The sequence below is a fragment of the Diceros bicornis genome, chromosome 6 (genome assembly GCF_020826845.1).
Source record: "Diceros bicornis minor isolate mBicDic1 chromosome 6, mDicBic1.mat.cur, whole genome shotgun sequence".
In the NCBI taxonomy this organism is placed as follows: Eukaryota; Metazoa; Chordata; class Mammalia; order Perissodactyla; family Rhinocerotidae; genus Diceros; species Diceros bicornis.
In genome coordinates, this window is record NC_080745.1 from 66,050,258 (window position 1) to 66,071,745 (window position 21,488).

Sequence of the window (21,488 nt, forward strand, 5' to 3'; positions counted from 1 at the left end):
TCTGTTTTGTTGGCTATTTCTCTGTAATTCCGTGTTTTCGCTCTCTCCTCCGCATCTCTTCTCTGTCTCCATCTCGGCCTCTTCTCTGCTTCTCTCCCCCTCCGTCTCTGTCTCTCTCTGTCTTTGTCTCTCTGTCTCTGTCCCTCCCTTGGCCTCTCCCCAGCCCTGCCCCGGCCGCCTTGCCCTCGCAGGCCAGATCGGAGGTGGCAGCTCCACCCCCGGGCTTGCCCCCTCGCGGCCGTGCCCCGCGTGCCCTGGGCCGCCGGCGGCCGGGCCGCCCCGCCCCGTAGTTGCTCTCTCGGTAGCGGCGATGCGCCCTGCATGTCTCCTCACCCGTGGATCGTGACGACTCGAAATAACAGAAACAAAGTCAATAAAAGTGAAAATAAATAAATAAAAATCCTTGAACAAATCCGAAAAGGCTTGGAGTCCTCGCCCAGATCTCTCTCCCCTTCGAGCCTTTTTATTTGAAAAGGAAAACGAGAAAAGAGAATAGTTTAAGGGAACTGCCGGCGCCCAGCCAGGCTCCAGTGGCCCGAGCGAGGAGCGAGGCGGCGAGAGCGCCAAGGTTCGAACTCCGAGGCCCAGCCCAGCCCAGTCCTTGTGGGGCTGGCCGGACAGGGGCCCCACAGTCAGGACCCAGCTGAACCCTCGAAAGATCCCTCGACAGCTCTGGTCTCCTTAGCCACTTTCAGCGCGTCGGTTCGTTTTGATTCTTTTCTTTCTTTTTTTTTCTTCTTTTGTGCACATGAGAAATAAATAATAATAATAAATAATAATAATAATAAATAATAATAAAATTTTGTATGGCACTCCCCATGGCTCCAGGTTTGTCTCTCCCTGTCTCTGGGACAGCCCTCCCCTCACAATGGTCGATCCTAAATGACCCCCTCAATGATCCACCTAACTACACTCCCACTGCGAGCCCCCTCCTACCCCTTGGCCGAGGCGATCTTAGCGGCAGCTGAAAGCAGGCAAAGCCCCAGACGAGCCTGCCCTTCAGTAGTCACCGTCCCCCAACCATCCCTACCCACCCCTGCCCTTGGGGCAGGGAGTTTTCGCTTTACAAAACTTCAGAGTAACTTCGAGTTACGCATCTATACCAGCCCGATTCGGTCGCCCTGCCTCTCCACCCGCACCCAGATTTAGGGTGCAGGCTCTCAGAACGCGACGTCTGAGGCCCTCTCCCCATGGACAGGGGGTTGTCTATTGTTCTATCTCCCTCCGCCGCTTAGCCGCGCTGCCTCAATTTTATTCCCCGAGTCCGCACAGAGACCACAGAGACCGCAGCCGCTTGCCACGAGCTTCCTCGCTGAGCATTTACTTCCGAGCCCGGACAGTGCTTAGCCCCGCGGAGACTCGGGGAGAACCAGCTGGCTCATGGGGCCTCGCGCGCCCCCTGTGTCTTGCGGAGTCCCGGGGCCCTGGCGAGCAGCAGCTAGGACTGGTGCTGTCCGGGTGTGTCCCAGAGAGGGCGCGCAGGCGCCTATGTCTGTCGGTCGGTGGCTTCAGTTTCTGTTGGTCTGCGTGGGTCTTTATGGCCCTGGATAGGTCAGGGGGTGGGGAAGTGGGAGAACTGTTTGTTTTTTCTTGCGCCTTATTGTTCTTTTGCCTGGTTCTGCAGTGAAGGATCTGTGTGTCTGTCGCTGTGTCTCTGTTCCTGTTTTGGGAAGGGATGGAGTGATTGTCCAGGATTGGACAGGCTGCAGCTGAGCTACTTGCAAGGGGTCCCCTCTCCACCCCATCAGCAACTTCCCAACTCCAGCCCTCCAACAAAGGCCAGAGCTCCACCTGGTCTCTGCCCTTGGATACTTTCCTTCTCTGCCCCTGGGGAACCTGCCCAGCTCAGCTTCCATCTCTCCCTCCTCCCACTTGAAAGGCTGTTGAAGCTCTGAGCTGCCAGGGATGGCTGGGGGGCTGCAAGCAGGGCCTGGAGGCAAACTAAGGAGTGACCTTCCCCCTTGACTGGAGGCAGTGTCTCCCAGACACCCCCTTCTCACCAGGATCCCAGAGGCCTGTCTTTCCCCAAGCCTATTTGCCCAGCCTCGCCCACATCATGACACTGCAGGACCCCCTAACAAATCAGCAAGCCCCTCATCAAGTCCATGTTCTTCCTTCTCCCTCCCCACCTGTGTCTTCTCCCTATTGCCATCTTCGCAAATGACAGTCCCACCTTCCACACTGCCCGGTGCTGCCCCCCTTGACCACCAGTCTCCTAGAAGAGTGGTCTTCAAACTTCTTTGATTGTACACCCTAGCAGTAAGAAGAATTCTGAATGTGTACTGCCAGTATATTTACTTATTTACAAATTCCATAAATGTACTACTGGACTAATATGTTATGAATTTTATAAGATATAAAGTAGAAAAAGGATGAGACTGGAATACATAGAAATAGAAGTTCTAATGTTCTCTTCTCACACCTAAATGAATTATCTTGCACCCCCCGGAAGATGTGCACCCCACTTCAGAGATCCTTCTCAGAACCCATCAAAACCAAGCATGGCAGAACTCCTGACTATTGCCTGATGCCCAGTGAGTGAGTTCCTGGAAGTTGTCAGGACAGTGGGTTGGCCCAGTCAATGCTCCCACCATTATATGTAGCAGGCTACCTGGCCCCCAGTGCCTGGCTTTGCCTCCAGGTGCCCCACACTCTGAGCCCTGCCCTGCTCAATCCACCAAATTGGGAGCCAGGGCCTCTTACCTGGGTCCCACCAGAACTTCTTACCTTCTGTTCTATTTCTGGTCTTTTTCACACCAAATTTGACAGCAAGTATCCACTGTCTACAGTGACCACCTCTGCCCAGAAGCTTTCATGCTGCATCCCTCCTGGGGTGCTGATTTCTCCTTGGAATCAGCCTGAGGGCCCCCAAAACATGTTCTATTGTCCTTGACCAACTGCCTTTTCTAACGGCAGCCCCACTTACAGACCCCAAACACAAACAGAGCCTGTTCTCCAGCTTCAGTTTTCCCCAGAACTCACCTAATTCTGACTCTGTTAGTCCTGTCCCCACCCCACCCCCACACAGTTCCCAGCTGCGGTACACCAACTATGACAGTTAGAAATGGGTGAAGAGGGACCGGCCCAGTGGCACAGCAGTTAAGTGCGCCCGCTCAGCTTCGGCGGCCCGGGGTTCGCAGGTTGGGATCCAGGGCGCGCACCGACGCACGGCTTGTCAAGCCATGCTGTGGCGGCGTCACATATAAAGTAGAGGAAGATGGGCACGGATGTTAGCCCAGGGCCAATCTTCCTCACGGAAAAGAGGATTGGCAACAGATGTTAGCTGAGGGCAAAAAAAAAAAAAAAAAGAAACGGATGAAGAAGGTGTCCTGGGTTGAGGGAACAGCAGGAGCAAAGACACAGAGGCATGGAAATATACCAGATAAAATGTGGCTAGAGTATCAGGTGTCTTGGAGAGACAGAGGGGGTCAGGGGAGGTGGCAGGAGATGAAGCTTAAAAGTAGTTGAGAGCCAGGACACTGTGCTGGGAATGTCAAGATGATATTCCTCACAGTGGCTCCTTTAAGGAAACTGCCCCATTCTCAGCCCCTCCTGCCCATGTAGACGCTATATTTGTACCAATGACTCTGTGACTAGTACGGAATTGGATTCAAGCACCAATCCAAGCCGAGCCCATCAGTTCCGCTCTCTTAGGACACAGAACTGGGAAGTATGGAGAGAATGAGGCCATTAACCATCAGAGGCAAAGCCCAGGGGAGGTCCTAAGGGGATTGCCCAGTCTTCCTATCTTAGTAAGGGGCAGCTCCATTCTACCAGTCACTTCAGCCAAAAACCCAAATCTTCCCTGACTCCTCCTGTCTTTCCCATCCCACACCTGATCCACCAGCAAAACCAGACAGCTCTACCTTTAAAATAGATCCTGAATTTGACCATTTCCAATGATCTGCACTGTACCATCCCAGTCCAAGCCACTACAATCTTTCACCTGGACTTGGTCTTTCTGTTTCCATCTTTGTCCCGCCTACCCCAGTCTAGTCTCCTCCCAGCAGCCACAGTAATCCTCCAAAATGTAAAGCAGATCATGCCCCTCCTCTGCTCAGAGCCCTCCAGTGGCTCCCCTTCTCCCCCAGAGTCAAAGTTAGAATCCTAAAACTGACTCACAAGGCCCTACATGTTCTGATCACACCTCACTTACCTCCCATTACCTCCCCCAGCTCACTGTGCTCTGAGCCCACTGGCTTCTGTGCTGCGCTTCAGTTACCCCAAGCGCTTCAATTACGCCAACCACAAGCCTTCTCAAGACACTTGCACTTGATACGTTATTTCCCCCAGACAGCCCGACGACTGGCTACCCTCGTCCTTAAGGTCTCTGCTCCTATATTACCTTATCAACAAGGCCTTCCCTCATCAACTTTAAAAAAATAGTGCACACCCCACCATCACTCTCTTCCTGTCCCTCCTTCTCCATACTCTTCACCACCACCTGACAGATTACATTTTATTGGTTTATATCCTGTCCTCTCCATTAGAATGTGAGCCCCATATGGACAGGTTTTTGTCTGTTCTGCTTGCTCCTGTATCCCCAATGCCTAGGTCAGGGGTTGACACACACAAGATGTTCAACTTATATCTGATAAAGAAACGAATGGAGTGATGAGGAAGAAGAAATTGTGACTAAGCAGGAGGCTGAGGCAGGGAAGGGAAATCCAGAGCAGAGGTGGAGAGACGGAGGAACCTCAAATACTTGGCGGAGGAGGGTGACCCACAGAGAGTGGCTAAGTGGCTAACGAGGGGATGTGAGAGAGGGCAGATGCTCTTCCTACTTCTCCTGCAGCCCAGTGGTTCAAGATTCGTGAGCACAGGGGCCAGCCCCATGGCTTAGCAGTTAAGTGTGCGTGCTCCGCTACTGGTGGCCCGGGGTTCGCATCCCGGGCGTGTGCCGACGCGCCACTTCTCTGGCCATGCTGAGGCGGCGTCCCACATACAGCAACTAGAAGGATGTGCAGCTATGACATGCAACTATCTACTGGGGCTTTGGGGAAAAAAAGGAGGAGGACTGGCAATAGATGTTGGCTCAGAGCCTGTCTTGCTCAGCAAAAAGAGGAGGATTGGCATGGATGTTAGCTCAGGGCTGATCTTCCTCACAAAAAAAAAAAAAAAGATTCGTGAGCACAGAACTCCTCGAATAACTCCTACCATTACCTGGGGTGACTCTCTGCTCCTTACAACCCAAAGCACTTACCGTTGTCCCCATGGGGGGCATCAAGGGTGCACCCCTCCTTCCATTGGGAAACTGCCCCTCCATCATCCTGTGTAGTCCTTGTGGGACTGTCAGTCACAGTGCCCCATCAGCTCCTGACTCTTGATATGGGCCTGAGACCCACATCTGGCCAATGGGGACCCCCATGTCCCTGTCTAAAGCACAAAGACCTCAAGTCAAGTACAGAGTCCTCTCAGAAGGCTTGTTATTGGGGACTTGAAGAGAGAGCATCTCTTCTTCTTTTGGACTGTGAGCTGCAGTGATGAGGTCTTTGGACCCCTAAGGACTGCCCCCACCATGTGGAGACTGCCTGCCTGAGAATGGAGTCACGCTCACAGTCAGGCAGGGACATGCAGAGCTGAGAGATAGAGAGAAAAAGAGCTCTGGTGGTATTATTCGAGTCTCTGGAGCCAGCTAGGCCTGAAGCAAGAACACTTTTGGACTTCCAGGGTCCTAAGACAGTGCATTCTCCATTTTTTTCACTTAAGCAAATATGTTGAATGTCAATTGCAAGCAAAAAGTTTCTGACTTAAACAGTTCTGGAGGACATGAATGCCCTGTTAAGGACTTTAGATATTTTTTCTTTCTTTCTTTTTTTTTTTTTGTGAGGAAGATCAGCCCTGAGCTAACATCCATGCCAATCCTCCTCTTTTTGCTGAGGAAGACTGGCTCTGAGCTAACATCTATTGCCAATCCTCCTCCTTTTTTCCCCCAAAGCCCCAGTAGATAGTTATATGTCATAGTTGCACATCCTTCTAGTTGCTGTATGTGGGATGCGCCTCAGCATGGCCTGACAAGCGGTGCGGCGGTGCGTGCCCGGGATCCGGACCCGGGCCGCCAGTAGTGGAGCACGCGCACTTAACCGTTAAGCCACGGGGCCGGCCCCAGATTTTTTTTCTACAGGCAATGAGAACCATGGAAAGTGTTAAGCAAGAGAGAACAGTGTAAGAGATTTGCATTTTTGGAGGAGCTCTCTGTCCGTTATGTGAGGAGTGGGATACAAGGAGAGACAGTGGGTGCAGGGAAACCTGTATGAGCCCACTGCAATGGTTCAGGAAAGAGATAATGGGGTCCGCACTAAGGCTTAGCTTAGGAAGGACATTGACTTGGAGACGTGACAATGTTATACTTTTAAGTAAAAAAGCAATGGGCAGAACAATGGACACATTTTCTTGTGTAAGAAAGTGGGAAAATAATTTTACCACATTTGCTTGTATATACATAATTGGAAAGATAAACAGCAGTCTAATAAAAATGGTTGTCTCTGAGCAGGGAACAGTGTGGATGGGGACTAGGTAAGAGTGAGATTTCTGTGAGTGTACTTTTTTAACGTAATTTTGAGTTTATTGAAAAATAAAATTTAAATTACAAAAAGTAAAGAAACAACCAGGTCCTTGACACATATGAGCATAATTTTTAATGAATAAACCAAGTTTTGCTTTTTTTTTTGTTCTAAGGCTGAGGGAAAGGGCATTGGATTTGGTGAATAGGGCATACCTGGTAATCAGAAAGCTGGTGCTTTCTGAAGGTGCAGGGAGCTGCTGGGGGGAGGGGTGGCTAAGACCTGAGGAAGTAGAAGGAGGCAGAGTGCAAACAATTCTTTTGAAAGGTTTGGAGGGCAGGGGCAGGAGATGATGTCAGTGAGCTAAAGGGGAGCTTCTTTCAGGCTAAGGGCTCTGTGGACAAGCCTGCTGGCTGAGGCAGAGGGTGGGGCAGAGGGTGGGAGGCAGGAGAGGTGAAGAGAGGCTGTTGAGAGATCAGCAGGAAGGGCTTATGGAAGGAGGCCTGAAAGAATGGGGTAGAGGCATAAGGGTGAGGGGTGGGGAGGAACCAGAGAATTCCGCTGGGGAGAGGAAGATCATGAGGGGTTGGGGGCCGCTAGGGCTGCTCAAAGAGATTGCAGGAGACACAATTGCTGTCTGCTGAGAGTAGCAGGAGCAGGGCTGGGACCAGCCTTGAGGAGGGTAAAGAATTTTGGAAGAATCTGTCTTGGGGATTCAGAAGGGAGTCTGTGAGAGCAGAAGGAGCATGTTGCCAGCCAGCAGCAGGGAGAGCACACACTGGTGGAAGACCCTTGGCTCCCCTTGCCCTGGCTGGCACCATCTCTCAGGATACAGCATCCAAGCCCCTCAAGATTACACTGGTCTCCCCTCTCTGACCTGATCCTGCTCCATGTGGCCTCCCTACTTGATTGAACCCCAGCAGCACTTCAGGCCCATTCTCATGGTCTGATCTTTGTGACTGTCCATCCCCAAGTGCCCAGGCATGGCCTCAACTGCCTTGTAGAAGAGGCCTGTGGAAGAGCCACCCCCCAAGGAGTTCCCAGCCGTGTATGCAACCTAGAGGCAGAACAGAAAGCATGTGTGTATGGAGGCATCCCCAAGTGGAGAGCAGAAGGAACCCAGAAGTTGGCTCAAAAGGTCACTGTGTGAACTTCAACAAGCCCCGCTCTCTCTGTGCACCTCAGTTTCCTCATGTGTAAAACCAGATGACCTCTAGGATGCCTTCCCACTTTGACATTCTAGGCTTCTGCAGTTGTATACTGTAGGTGCTCAGGCCAGGAGAAGTTCAAGCAAGCTCTGTGGAGGTGGAGTGGATACAGCCAGATGAGGAAGGGGATGGGGGTCTTTTTAAGCTAGAAAAGGAGGAGGCGTGGATTTATTTATATGTTGCCATCTCTCCCATCTGGGAGTTAGGACTGCCTTTTCCTATCTCTCTTCCCAGTGTCTGACCAGGGTTCTCTAGGAATAGGGGCTGCAAGCACTGGGACAGGAGAATGGTGGGGACCATTGAGGGTACAGAGTAGGGTATGACGGGAGAGAGACAAAGGAAGCAGCTATTTGGGGCCAACTACATTTCCTGCCTCTCCGCACACCCCCGCCTGCCCAAACCATCCCAATACCCTAATTAGCCAGTCCCTTAGGCCCCTGTTAGCCAAGCCGGCTGAGCGCCCAACTCCCTGGGGACCAGCCCCCTTACCCCCCAGACTAATCAGTCCTTGGCTCCTGGAGTGCATGAGTGTGTGTGCATGCGTGCACACACACACACTCCTTGTTCTCTCCCAGATCCCCAGACCCCATTCCTACCTTCAGAGGGTTAATGTAGGGTGGTGCTCAATTTCCCCAATGAAGACACCCCCATTTGAGATGATTGAATGGTTAGAAGAAGCCAGACAGAGTTTGGAGTGTTTTCTCCAATTTAGGGTTTTCCCTCAAACTTGTGGGATCTAGGATGTGTAGCAAAGGATGAAGCCATGATTGGGGGTACCCTATGGCACCCCAAGTCCTTGGGCTGGCACCTCTCAGGCCCCCATCTATGGTCAATATTCACCCCAACTCAGACCCCCTCCTCCCCTTCATCTCAGCCCCCACATTCATCTCCCCACTCCCCTACCCCCCGACACCCGCACTGTCAGCCCAAACACATGATAAATTGCCCTGTCAACAGAATTCATTCAGGGACCAATTAATTCCACAGAAATGAACCAGGAGCCATCAGTTGCTGAAAAACTCAGAGTGCAGGGAGCGGAGGGAGGGGGTGCAGGCGGGGGGTGGGCGGCAGAGGAGGGGACAGGGAGGCTGGGGAAGTTAGTCTGACAGAAATTGGTCATTTAATGCTTAAGTGCACGCTAGACAGCCCTGTCATCGCCCGCAGCCCCCGTGTGGGATTAATTATCGGAGGAGGAGAGGGCAGCCCCAGCCCAGCCCAGCCGTCTGTCACCAACCAAGGCTAGAGTCACCCAGGACTTGGCCACCCTGAGTCCTCTTCTAAGTCTCCAGGCCTCCTACTTCCTCAGCTTCCAGGTCCCTCAAGGTCCCAATCCTAGGCCCAACCTCATATGTTGGACCCTCAGCCACATTTAGTCATGGCCTTGCCATCAGCTAGCCCAACCAGGAAGCCTTCTTTGACCCCTTGACTGGGTCAGGTCCCGTAACTCCCTGTGCTCCCCTATCCTTATCCTCAACCATCTTGGGTGACTCTGTGTGTGGAGCCCAAGGTGTGATTGATCCTCCACTGATCCCAATCTGAGGGAATGACACCATCTTCCACTCAACTGCTCAAACCAAATCCTGCTAGTTGTCCTTGACTCCTCCCTCTCCCTCATCCATCTCATCCAATCAGAATCCAAGTCCAGTCAATTCAACCTCCTGAAAATATATCACATCTGGGCCACTTGCTTCTTGTTCCTCAACACCACCTAAAGCTAAGCCACCAGCAGCTCTGCCTGCTCTCCTGATTCAGGCTCTTGTTTGTAGCTAATGTTATCTTTAAAAATGCAAGTAATATCTTGTTGTGTCCCTTCCACTCCCACACACATTAATTCCAGTTTAACACTCTCTGGTGGACCACTATGGGCCTGAAGGGGATCAAGTCCAAACTCTTAACTTGACTCACAAGCCACAAAGCCCCAGCCTCTGCCACCAGCCTACCCTCACCTCCAGCATGCTTCCCCCACTGTCTCTGCTTCAGTCCCATTGACCTTCCCTTCCGGCATTTGCACATGCTGTTCTTCTCTCAGCCTGAAAAACTCTACCCTGTGACTCCCACCGTTCACTTGACTAACTCCTCCTATTCATCATTAAGATCTCAGATTAAATGTTACTCTCTCTAGGAAGTCTTCCCTGATCCCTTGATGTGCTTTTACATCTCCCCAAACTTCCCCATTCATCAACGTCAACCCTACTTGTGCATTGTCTGTCTTTCCACCAAAATGTTAAGTTTCACAAGAGTGGAGTCCATGTCTTGATCCTTCGAGCCTGGCACTTAATGGATACCAGAAAATATTTGTTGAATAAATAAATGAGTGAATGAATGAATAAAGGCCTAACTTTGTCTTGGCTCTATCCCTGACCTGACTCTAGGGCCAAGCTCCCCAGAGACAGACCTCTCCCGGCAGCCCAAAGTGGCTGGCGTGGCTGGAGAGATGAGAAACCCTCAGGCATGCCCAGTCAACTTTTGAGCCCAGCAGACTGACCCAAAGCAGCTGTGCTGGATCGTTCCAGTGAGGGAGAGTCTGCTGAGAGCTGAAGGTTAGAATGGTAGAGAGAATGACTGGGAGGACTTCCTGGAAGAGCGAAGCCCGGAGTCTGGAAGAAGCATGCTCTGTGCAGAGACGCGGGTTGGCTGAAGCATGGGTCTGATCAGAGAAGGAGGCAGAGAAACAGCTGGAAAGGGAACTCTCCAAAATTGATTTTGATATATTTGCCAGAGGTTGAACTGACAGGACTTGGATACTGATTGAATGAAAGGGATGAGGGAAAGGGAGACCAGTTTGTGAAGGACAATGAATGCCAGGCTGAGTATGGCCTTTTTCCTGCCCTTGATGAGGGGAAGGGGGTCACTGACTGCTTCTAAAGAGGCCAGATGCAAAGTTTTATTTGAAAAGTTAATTCTGGCTGCCAGACAGGGTGGTTGAAGGGAAAGGTTGAGGCAGGGAGACCATTAGAAGGCTGGTGCAATTATGAGAAAGGGAGTGTGTGTGTGTGTGTGTGTGTGTGTGTGTGTGTGTGGTGTGTGTGTGTGTGTGTGTGAAAGAGAGAGATTGACCTGTGGAAGGAAGGTCTGTGATGGAGAAGTCTCCCTTGAGGGGCAGAGGGGGACAAGGTGAGCTGAGTGGGCTCCATCTCCAAGAAGCCCAAGAAGGCCTGGTGGCAGCCTCACTGAGGTGGCATATCTGGACTTGGCTGCTAATTGGACTTGAAGGTGAGGAAGAGAGATAGGGCAAAGATGACTGCCTCTAAGGTTTGTGTTCTAAGAGGCTGGGTGGCTGGTGGGGCCCTCAGCAAAGGTAAGAAGAGAGGCTGACTTGGGACTAGAAACAGAAAGTATGACTTTGTATACTGAGTATACATGCCTGAGTTTGACATTCCTGGGCTTGATATCCAACAGACAGAATTACTGGGCAGTAGCTCCAGGGGGCGAATTTGCCTTGGGATGTAGAATTGGGAGACGTACCTTCCAGCCTCAACTCTCCTGTCCTCTAAATTTGCATTTCAGTTTGAATGGATCAATGTAATTTTGTGACAAAGTAATAATATAATACTTAAACAAAGTGATCCTACAATAATATAATGCAGTAGAGATGTGTCACCAGGTATAAGTGGTCACGTAGGACTATAATGGTGTAATCCAGAAACAGGATAACCATATGACAATTTACTAATACCAACCAGGAAATGATGGGTCAATGACCTGGTTAACTATATGGGGCTATATTGTGGTGATGAGGTAACCATGTAGTCAGTGACACTGCAGTGCTGAAATGACTGTAACGAGGCACACAACTCAGCAATGAAATGACAACCTAACAGTGTAATCATGTTAACTTGGTAATGATGTACTGATATAATGATGCCATGACTTAATGGCAGAGTGTGGTGATGACGTCACACAATAATAAAGCCTCAAGGACAGTGGAAAGGGAGAGGATGGAACTTTTAACCATGAGCCCCAGGACCCTGACAATAGAGTGAGAGAACCCTTCCTAAGTTTGAAAAGAAGCTTCCTCAGGATGCAGCAGAGGTCTGGAAGCAGCTTCTGGAGGGATGATGCAGTCTGGGGCGGGAAAGAGCTGAGCCAAGAAGGGAAGCTGGGAAGGCAAGAAATGGTGGTGGCTTTGCGGGACAGGACATGGCTCTGTGATGCTGGCCAGAATGGAAGGGCCTGGGCTGGAGTCAGAAGGAGGCAGGCTCTGACTGCAGAGTAGTATCTGAGCAGCCCTAAAAGCATTCAGTGCACAGAGTGCTTACTTGGCCAAAGAGGTGTCTGCTCCTTTAGGAGCTGAAAGGGATGGTAAATCCCATTTGGTACTTATAAGATTCTTAGAATCATCAAATTGACAAGAATATAAAAGAAAACCCAGAGCAAATAATAACACAATTGAAAACAACTCCAACCTTTAGCTTGTGCTAGGCACTGTGCTCAGTGCTCTACCTGCATTATCCACAATCACCTTGTTAAGAAGGTCTTATTATTTCCATTTTATAGAAAAGGGTAATGAGACCAAGACAGGTTAACATATTTGCCCAAAGTCACACAGCAAGTGAGGGGTAGAGCTGGAATTCAAACCCGGATCCATTTCTTTTTAAAGCACATCCATGCCCTTGCCATTGGGTATCTGCTTTAAAAGGTGTCTGTCCCTGAGTAAAAAGCAAACTATGGAGCAGGTTGAGCCACAACGTAAACATGTAACATATTCCTAGACATAAATTTTATTAAAAGACCAATATTAAGGTAGATAAAAATGTGTACAATAGGCAACCATTTATCTAAGAAATAAAGGAGGAATATGAATACATATACTTATTTATTTACATTTTACAAAATGGAAAGATAATCCAAAAGGTTTTTTTTTTTAATGTTTATCTATTGAAGAAGGGAGGAAACAAAATGGAGGATAGGGTAGAAGGTAGACATCACTGATTATATCTTATTTTGCAGATTTGACTTTAGAACCATGTAAATATTTTACATAATAACACAATAAAAGTAAATACATAAGCAATCCCCCAAAAAGCTAAAGCAAAATTAAACAAATGAACAAATGAAACCAATGAATCTATTGAGTTGGTGTCATAACCACATAAAGAAAAACTATTTCAAGTGATTTAAAACCTAGTAATTGACTGTGTATGTATTCCCCCAGTGGGACATACACTAATAAAGCAAATAACTAATGATATTGATGTTCTTGGTGTTTTTTGGTGTGGGAGAAACAAATAAACAAAACCAGATGAAAGATCAATGAAGATAAGTGAAATCCTTGTAGTCATGGATTTAATTATTAATAATAACTCTTGATGCATTTTACCTTTTTTAAAAATGTATTTCCTGGCTCTGTCCACTAAAAAGGATAAGAAACTGACCAACTCAGTAGCAATAAGCACCTCTAGCCCCAGATTGTGGTCTTTAAATACCACTTTGCACTAAAAGGAACCAGGACTCTTTGGGGGAAATGAAAGATGCCAAGTCTGAAACAGGAAATGTACAAGATGATTCCGGAAATCTTGTCATAGTAGAAAACAAGGAAGCTATGAAAGACTACTAGGGTCATGTCAAAGGACTTAGGTGCCAATTAGAGGCTCCTGTTGACCAATGATGAGATAATTGAGCATCAATGAGAATAATGACTGCAATTGATAGAAACTCATCAGATATATTTAAGTCCATGAGTACATAATTATAGTTAAAAGAAAAACCCTATTGATATTCTTTGGAGGATGCTAGGGAACCAACTCATTATTTGGATACTGATAAATAGAGAGAGCGAATCAAATATTTCTACTGCCTTTCTTTTTTTTTTTTTTTAGGACTTTATTTATTTATTATTTTTCCCCCCAAAGCCCCAGTAGATAGTTGCATATCATAGCTGCACATCCTTCCAGTCGCTGCATGTGGGACGCGGCCTCAGCATGGCCGGAGAAGCGGTGTGTCGGTGTGCGCCCGGGATCCGAACCCGGGCCACCAGCAGCGGAGTGCACGCACTCAACCGCTAAGCCACGGGGCCGGCCCTCTACTGCCTTTCTTATATGAACTGTACCTTAGGAAAATCAAATAGTAGGTGAGGGGAAATTTCTCTTTCTAGAAGTCTTCCAGCTAATAAATGGAGAAGGAATGGATAGAATTAGAATATCACCATTTTGCAATCCCTAATGGAATAACAGATCTAGGCAATGATCATCAATGGCTGTTAATTTCACAAAAAGAGAAACAACAGAACATTATGTGCCTCTCAATGGAAATACAAAAAATACAAAAACAAAAAACCTTATAAGTAGTATTTCCAAAAATTCAAATGTGAATCTGATCAAGCCTCTAGATGTAACTACCATCTTACAGAAATACTATGAATAGAGGAGCCACAAGTATGCAATGTGATTTAGGCTCTTGTTTGTATAGTTTCCCCAGACTGTGAGAAACTTTAGTGCAAATAATCTTGCTTCTTCAATAAAGAAATTGCAAGGGGGAAAATGGATAGACTAAAAGAAACTTAAGAAACATATCAACTAATTGCAATATATTTGAATTCTGCAAGTAGTTAAAAAGAAGAAGAGGAGCAGGAAGAGGAGAAGTTATGAGGTAACCAAGGAAATGTAAACATGGCATTAATTGCACATTATGAAATTTTTTAGATGTGCTAGTGATATTATGGCCATTTTTAAAAGTCCTTTTATTTTAGAAATATAAACTGAAATATTTACAGATTAAATGATATAATGTCTTGGATTTGCTATAAAATAATCTGGGAGGTGGAGTGGTTGGGGACTATGTGGAACAAGACTGGCTATAAATTGGTAATTGTTGGAGCTGGATTTGTTATACTATACTCTTTATTTTTGTATATGTTTGAAATTTTCAATAATAAAAAATTTAAAAACCATTGTTAGGGGCCGGCCCTGTGGCTTAGTGGTTACGTGCGCGCGCTCTGCTACTGGTGGCCCGGGATCAGATCCCAGGCATGCACCGATGCACCGCTTCTCCAGCCATGCTGAGGCCACGTCCCACATACAGCAACTAGAAGGATGTGCAACTATGACATACAACTATCTACTGGGGCTTTGGGGAAAAAAAAAGGGAGGAGGATTGGCAATAGATGTTAGCTCAGAGCCGGTCTTCCTCAGCAAAAAGAGGACGATTAGCACAGATGTTAGCTCAGGGCTGATCTTCCTCACAAAAAAAAAAAAAAATAATAATAATAATAAAAATTTGCTTTAAAAAATTGTTATATTAAAACAAACTAGTTAAATTTGGGGGTAGCCATCTCTTCCATCTTGACTTGCAGAAAGCTGACAACTATCTTCAAGTGTTTAGCTGTCCAAGCTGGAAATTCTGAAGAAACTGGCCAGCCCAAAAGAAAATACCTCTAGATTCTGGCAATTGGGGTCTCTCACAAAATACCGGGGTCTCTGCTTTATCACTTTTCAGTGATGTCTACTAATCAGCAGATTCCAAACATGCACACAGAGTTTCCAAGCAGTCTTTCAGTGCCTTACTTTTCTGTACTGATGGACAAGAAAGGATACTAATGGTTTAAAATAAGCTTCTAACATGAGAGATAAAGACTAGAATTAACTATCACGAGAAAAAGAACTTGAAAGTATCAAAGATAATTCAGGGAAGAGAAGAAAACTAAAAACAAAACAAAAACCCACCTATAATTAGTAGTCTCAAAGAGGTATAAGAAACTCACATCTATGAAACAAAAACAGGGTGTATTTTTAAGGTACATTCATGGAATAGTAATAATTTTTAACCCCCTGGAAATTAATACATACATGTATGTATATACGCATATATATAAATTAGAAGTAAAAATAATTAATAGAAGGTTTTCAAGGTAAAGCTGAAAAACTATCCAGAAAGTAGAATGAATAGCCACAGAGATGAAACTAGGAAAGAAAAGAATTAGAAACTAGAGGGTAAAGACAGAAAGTATAAATATCTGACTAGCAGGAGTCTCAGAAAAAGTGGACAAAGAAAATGGAGGTGAGAAAATTATAAAAAAGTAATTTCATAAATTTCCCGAAAGTGAAGACATGAATTGCTATGTTGAAAGGGCCTATCAAATACCCAGTACGATGGATTTACAAATTCCCATACTAAAACACATACTCATGAAATTTTAAAACACCAAGGGATAAAGAGGATCCCAGAATGAGAAAGAGGGGAAAGAAGAGTTAAATACAACAGTTTGGAAATAAGAATGGCAGTAAACTTCTCAACATCAATAATGGAAACTACTAGATAATGGAATAATGATACCTTCAAAATTTTTATGACAAATTATTTCAGATCTAGAATTCTATACCCAGCTAAAATATCGATCAAGTGTGAGACTAAAATAAAGTGTTTCTTACATTTCCAAAGTCCCTCAAAATTCCCATGCATCCTTTCTTAAAAAATTACTGAAGGATGTTCTCTGTCAAAAATGAATGAATAAACCAAAAAAGAGGAATATTTGGGACCCAGTAAGCAAAAGATCTAACACATGAGAGGAGTGAGGGGAATTTCCAAAATGATGGAAAAGGAAAATTTCATAATGACAATTGTGCAACATATCCATGGAGTAACCAGTGCAGATAGGAACAGGAACAGGTAGACCACATACAGTTGTGCAGGTTGTTCCCTGACCAAAGGTGTCTAGCTTGGGGACCTTAAATGAGAGCCAAAATCTGTCTTGCACTCTGCTTGCCAAGCCACATTCCTGATGAAGGGTTGCATCAAACCTAGAGGAAGAAAACACTTACTAATGGGTCTTCCCAAAGAGAGCACTATTCTGTAATTTGTCATCCCAGGAAGCTCCTTTTTACAATCCATCTGTCCAGAGGGGGTGTCTTTTTAAAAATTTCACTCTAAAGGGCCGTTTGTGTTAGTGATGGCCCTGAATGGAAAAAGTGTAGGTCCAAAACAGATGCTACCAATAAAAATATGGTAACAATAGATTACAAAATATGTTTGACACAAATAAAATGTTTCATATTTCTGTTGGGAATTTTGACATGAATTAGTAATAAATAACTAGAATATTTAGCAAATAACCAAAAAAAAAAAAAAGCTGAGGCAATTACTAACTCCAAGAAAAACAAAAAGTTATACAGGAAATAAAATGTGATGCAAGTCATAACATGAATCAGCTGTAAAAAAAGAAAGAAAGAAAGAAATATTTACATATTTATATACATAAACACAGAATATTGATTTTACTCCAAATGGTGATGTAAGCATATTGAGAGAATGAACAAAGGTAAAGTGAACATAGATAATGGTATAAGAGAGCTCAATCCTCATCTTCCATACTAAATAGTCAATAGGTAATACCCAAAAAATTAAAAGTCAAATATAGCAATATAAACATGATACTTCAATAGAAATAGGGAAGTAAATATCAGAAGATACGGTTAAGCAGTTTTAAAATGGTAGCCTAGAAGGAGGTAATAAGGAATAGCTATTACCTTATATTAGTTTGCTTTTTGACCTATGTAAATAATTATTTTTAATGAAAACATCAAAGATACATAAAAATAGAGAAAATAGTACAATGAACTCCCACATTCTAATCACTCAGTTAGCCATTATCAAGATTTTGTTACACTTGCTTCATGTAAGAATATTAGTTAAATTTTTGGAATTAAAAATATTTAGAAATACACACAACAAATTAATAATATGGCTACCTTTGAGGCACACAACTGATATAGAGGATGGGAGGACTTTTTTCTTTTAAACAGTTTTATTTTTATTTTTATCTTATAAATTCTTATGCTATGCACTGTTCTAAACACTTTACGCTCATTTAATCCTCATAACAATTTGAGGTGGATACTAGTATCATCCCCATTCGACAGAAGAGAGTTGACTATGATGTGAGGTTTTTTCATTGAGCAGATGTTCCTTTTTTTGTGCTGAGGAAGATTCGCCCTGAGCTAACATCTGTTGCCAATCTTTCTCTTTTTTTTGCTTGAGGAAGATTAGCCCTGAGCTAACATCTGTGCCAATCTTCCTCTATTTTGTATGTGGGTTGCCACCACAGCCTGGCTGACAAGTGGTGTAGGTCTGTGCCCAGGATCTGAACCCATGAACCCAGGCCCCAGAAGCAGAGCACGCCGAACTCAACCACTACACCATGGGGCCGGCCCTAGCAGGTGTTCCTTTTTAAATAATAATTTTGAAAAATAGTAGGCCATAGAAATCTATTTCCCTTCTCATATGACAACCATTTGGTTATTTGAATTCTTTTCTTCTCCAATATAAAAAGTCCTAGATCTTCCAATGATGCCTCAAAGGTAGAATTATGATACATTGCAGTTATTAATAACACTTTCTTTCACTCTTAGATGCATCCCAGTTTAGGTAATAAATTTTATAGTCACTCTACTCATGGGACTTGGTGTTTAGATCCTTTACCATGGGGTTGCCCTTCCCTGGATATCACTCTTAAGAAGGGTCCTCAGCCCTGAACCTAGCAAAATACGGAACATAGTGGGACCACTGACCTTTCGTATTCCAAGCTTTCTGCATCTACTAAGGCAGTGTGGGAGCCTGGGAGTCATCACACTCCTGGAAGTGCCACAGAATTGGTTGCTGTCAACCAGCTGTCAAATAAACTCAGTCTTTTTCAAGTGATTCATTCTTAAACCAGGGCTTCCAGTCCCATATTTGTGCTTCTGATCTTTTTAACTGGCCTGCAGGACTCCACATCCACCCTCCTCCAAATGTCACTTGTTCACGTAAGATCATCGTTCCAGCCTGTCAAGATCATTTTGAACCTCAATTCTGTCATGCAACCTATTAGTGATCCTGTTCCTCTTTGTGTTTTCTGGAAGTGTGATGAACTGGACATCTACATCTTCACCTGAGCCACTGATAGAAACATCGCATGACCAGGGCTGAGTCACAGGCTCAAAGACTTCCCGCTGGCAAGACACAAACTCTATCATCATCATCATACCTCGTTGGGTACAGTGAGTCACCAGTTATGAATCCTCCAAGCAGGGCCATCATGAAGCCCACATTTCTTCATTGTATCCACAAACTGCTTCATGCCCTGTTGAAAGCAAAAGACAGTATCTTCAACATCCCCCTAACCTCTTCATTCAATATCCTTATCAACAAAAGAAGCATGATATTCCTCCCTTTGGTATGTTTTTTTAGAGAACTCATGCTGGTTTCAGCCAAAAAGTAAACATATTCTCCTTGCTAAGCATTGCCAGACCCCATATATAATAATCATTTCTAGAATTTTGCCAGAAATCGTCAATCTTGACAATCCTTAATTATCAAATCCATTGTCTATTCCTCACTGAGTATAATGGCAGTAGTTGTCCATTTCCATCCCATAGCACCCCTCCCTTCCTCCATGATTCCCCAAAGGTCACTGAAAGCAGACTTCTGATCACATCTGATCTTGACACCCATTTGGACCTGGACCTTTTTATCATGATTTGTTCCTACTATTTCTGATTTGAAATCATTTTCCTCAACACTCTGAAAAGAAGGAAAAAGAAAGGTTAGCAGCTCTTCTTTCTGTCTTCTGTTAATACCACACTATGACTTTCTATTCCAAAGGTTGTCCTGAGTATCAAACACATTTTATTTACTTATTTATTCATTAATTCTTGCATTCATCCATGCATTCATTCATATTTAATCACACAATTAATATATACTCATTAAAATGCAAATATTACAGATAAAATAAAGCTCTCATTGACCAGTCCTTCTAATTCTATTCTATTCTTTATTGTTACTAGTGTGGTGTATATTCTTCTATGCATTTACACTTATATATGTACCTAAAAACCATATGCTTTGTTTTTTTGTTTAACTATGTTGGCATATCCTTTAGAACATATTCCCCCATTGACATTTTCCTGGCAGAACATCTAGGTTTTTAGTACCCAAACTTTATAGAACACACATATCTCACAATGTTTTTCAGTTGTTGTTTATATAGGGAAAATATACAGTATTTGCATCCCCAAAACTCAGTATGGCATTCTAAACATAATTATGTATAGGAAAAATCCCAAGTTACATTTCAAATAGAATTGATAGGGGTTCAGAATCACATGTAGACATTTTGAAAAGTGTCAACAAAGGGGATGCAAATTGGGAGTGTGGCTGATGCTGAGAGGCCTTATTATTGCTAACAAAGCAACCATTTGTTACAACCATATTCATTGTTTGGTAACCAGGAAGCAATGTTTTGAGCATTTTACATCCTAACATACTAATTTGTTTTTTATATAAAGGAATTTTATTGGGATTTAATTACATTTTAAGAAATCTGTCGAGGGATGCAAGTTGACACATAACCTGTTACCATTTTTCCCATTTAAAATAATGGAAAACAGGCTCCTACTTAGTGTTTTCACACAAAATGTTTGTGTCTGATTTGAAGAAATGGATTTCTGACATTGAGAGAAAATGCCTGTCCATCAACAGATGAATGGATAAACAAAATGTCGTATATCCATATGATGGAATATTATTCAGTAATAAAAAGGCATAAAGTGCTGACAGATGCTACAACATGGATGAATCTTGAAAGCATTATGCTAAGTGAAAGAAGCCAGACACAAAAAGACACATATTGTATGATTCCATTTATACGAAACATCTTACAGGCAAATTCATAGAGACAGATAGTAGGTTAGAGGTTACCAGGAGCTTATGGGAAGGGGAAATGGAGAGTTATTGCCTAATGGGTACAGAGTTTCTGTTTGGGATAATGAGAAAATTTTAGAAATAGATAGTGGTGATAGCTGCACAACATTGTGAATATAATTAATGCCACTGAATTGTATATGTTAAAATGGTTAAAATGGCAAATTCTATGTTGTGTATATTTTACCACAATAAAAAAGGAAAGATTCTACGTATTTTAAAAAACCCTTTTTAGCACTGAGATTCTTATTTACATTTAGTCCTACAAAGATTAACATACATATGGAGAAATTTGGGGAGAATCTTCTGTTTACCTTATTAAACTTTTTATTTTCCCTGAAAAAAAAAAAGAGGTAAGATGCCTGTATATATATAAACGACAAATGTTTTGTTCTGTAACTTGCTTTTCTCATTCAACAATATACGTTGGAAAGCCCCTGTGTCAGTACCTGCCGGCGCCCCATTCCGTGAGTGCTGCAGAGTCCTCTGTAGGATAGGTGTACGTGGGCTTATTTGGCCATTGCCCTGCCAGGCAGTTTTTAGCCGCCTCCACTCCTCTTGAGCTCTAACCTTTCAGGTGCTTCTCACAGTTTGTTGCCAATCTGGTGTCCCTCTCCCCAGTCACTCTTCCTTCCTCCCATGGTCTGTGCAAGGCCTTATCCACATGGCCTCATTAGAGACCTTCTCAGGTGGTCACATTGGTATCCTCCCATGCCTCTCTTGGATTTAGAGATACATGCTTGGGGATGTTCCTTGCATTATTGTTTATAAAAGCGGAAAGCACCCATTGTCCATCAATAAGAGATTATTCCATAAAGTTATCCTTACAGACTACTATGCAACCATTAACAATGTTGCTACAGATTGTAGAACTATATTTATTGACATGAGAAATTGTCTACAATACACTAAGTGAAAAAAAAGTTTTCAAAGCAATATGTATTATGTAATACCATATTTGTAAAAACAATTGACTATGTACATAAAAGTAAAGTCTGGAAGGCTATACACCAACACGTGAACGGTGGTAATCTGGGTGATAGGAGGACAGGTGATGTTTTATTTTGCACTTGAATTTTCCAGGTTTTTTTTTCAATTAACA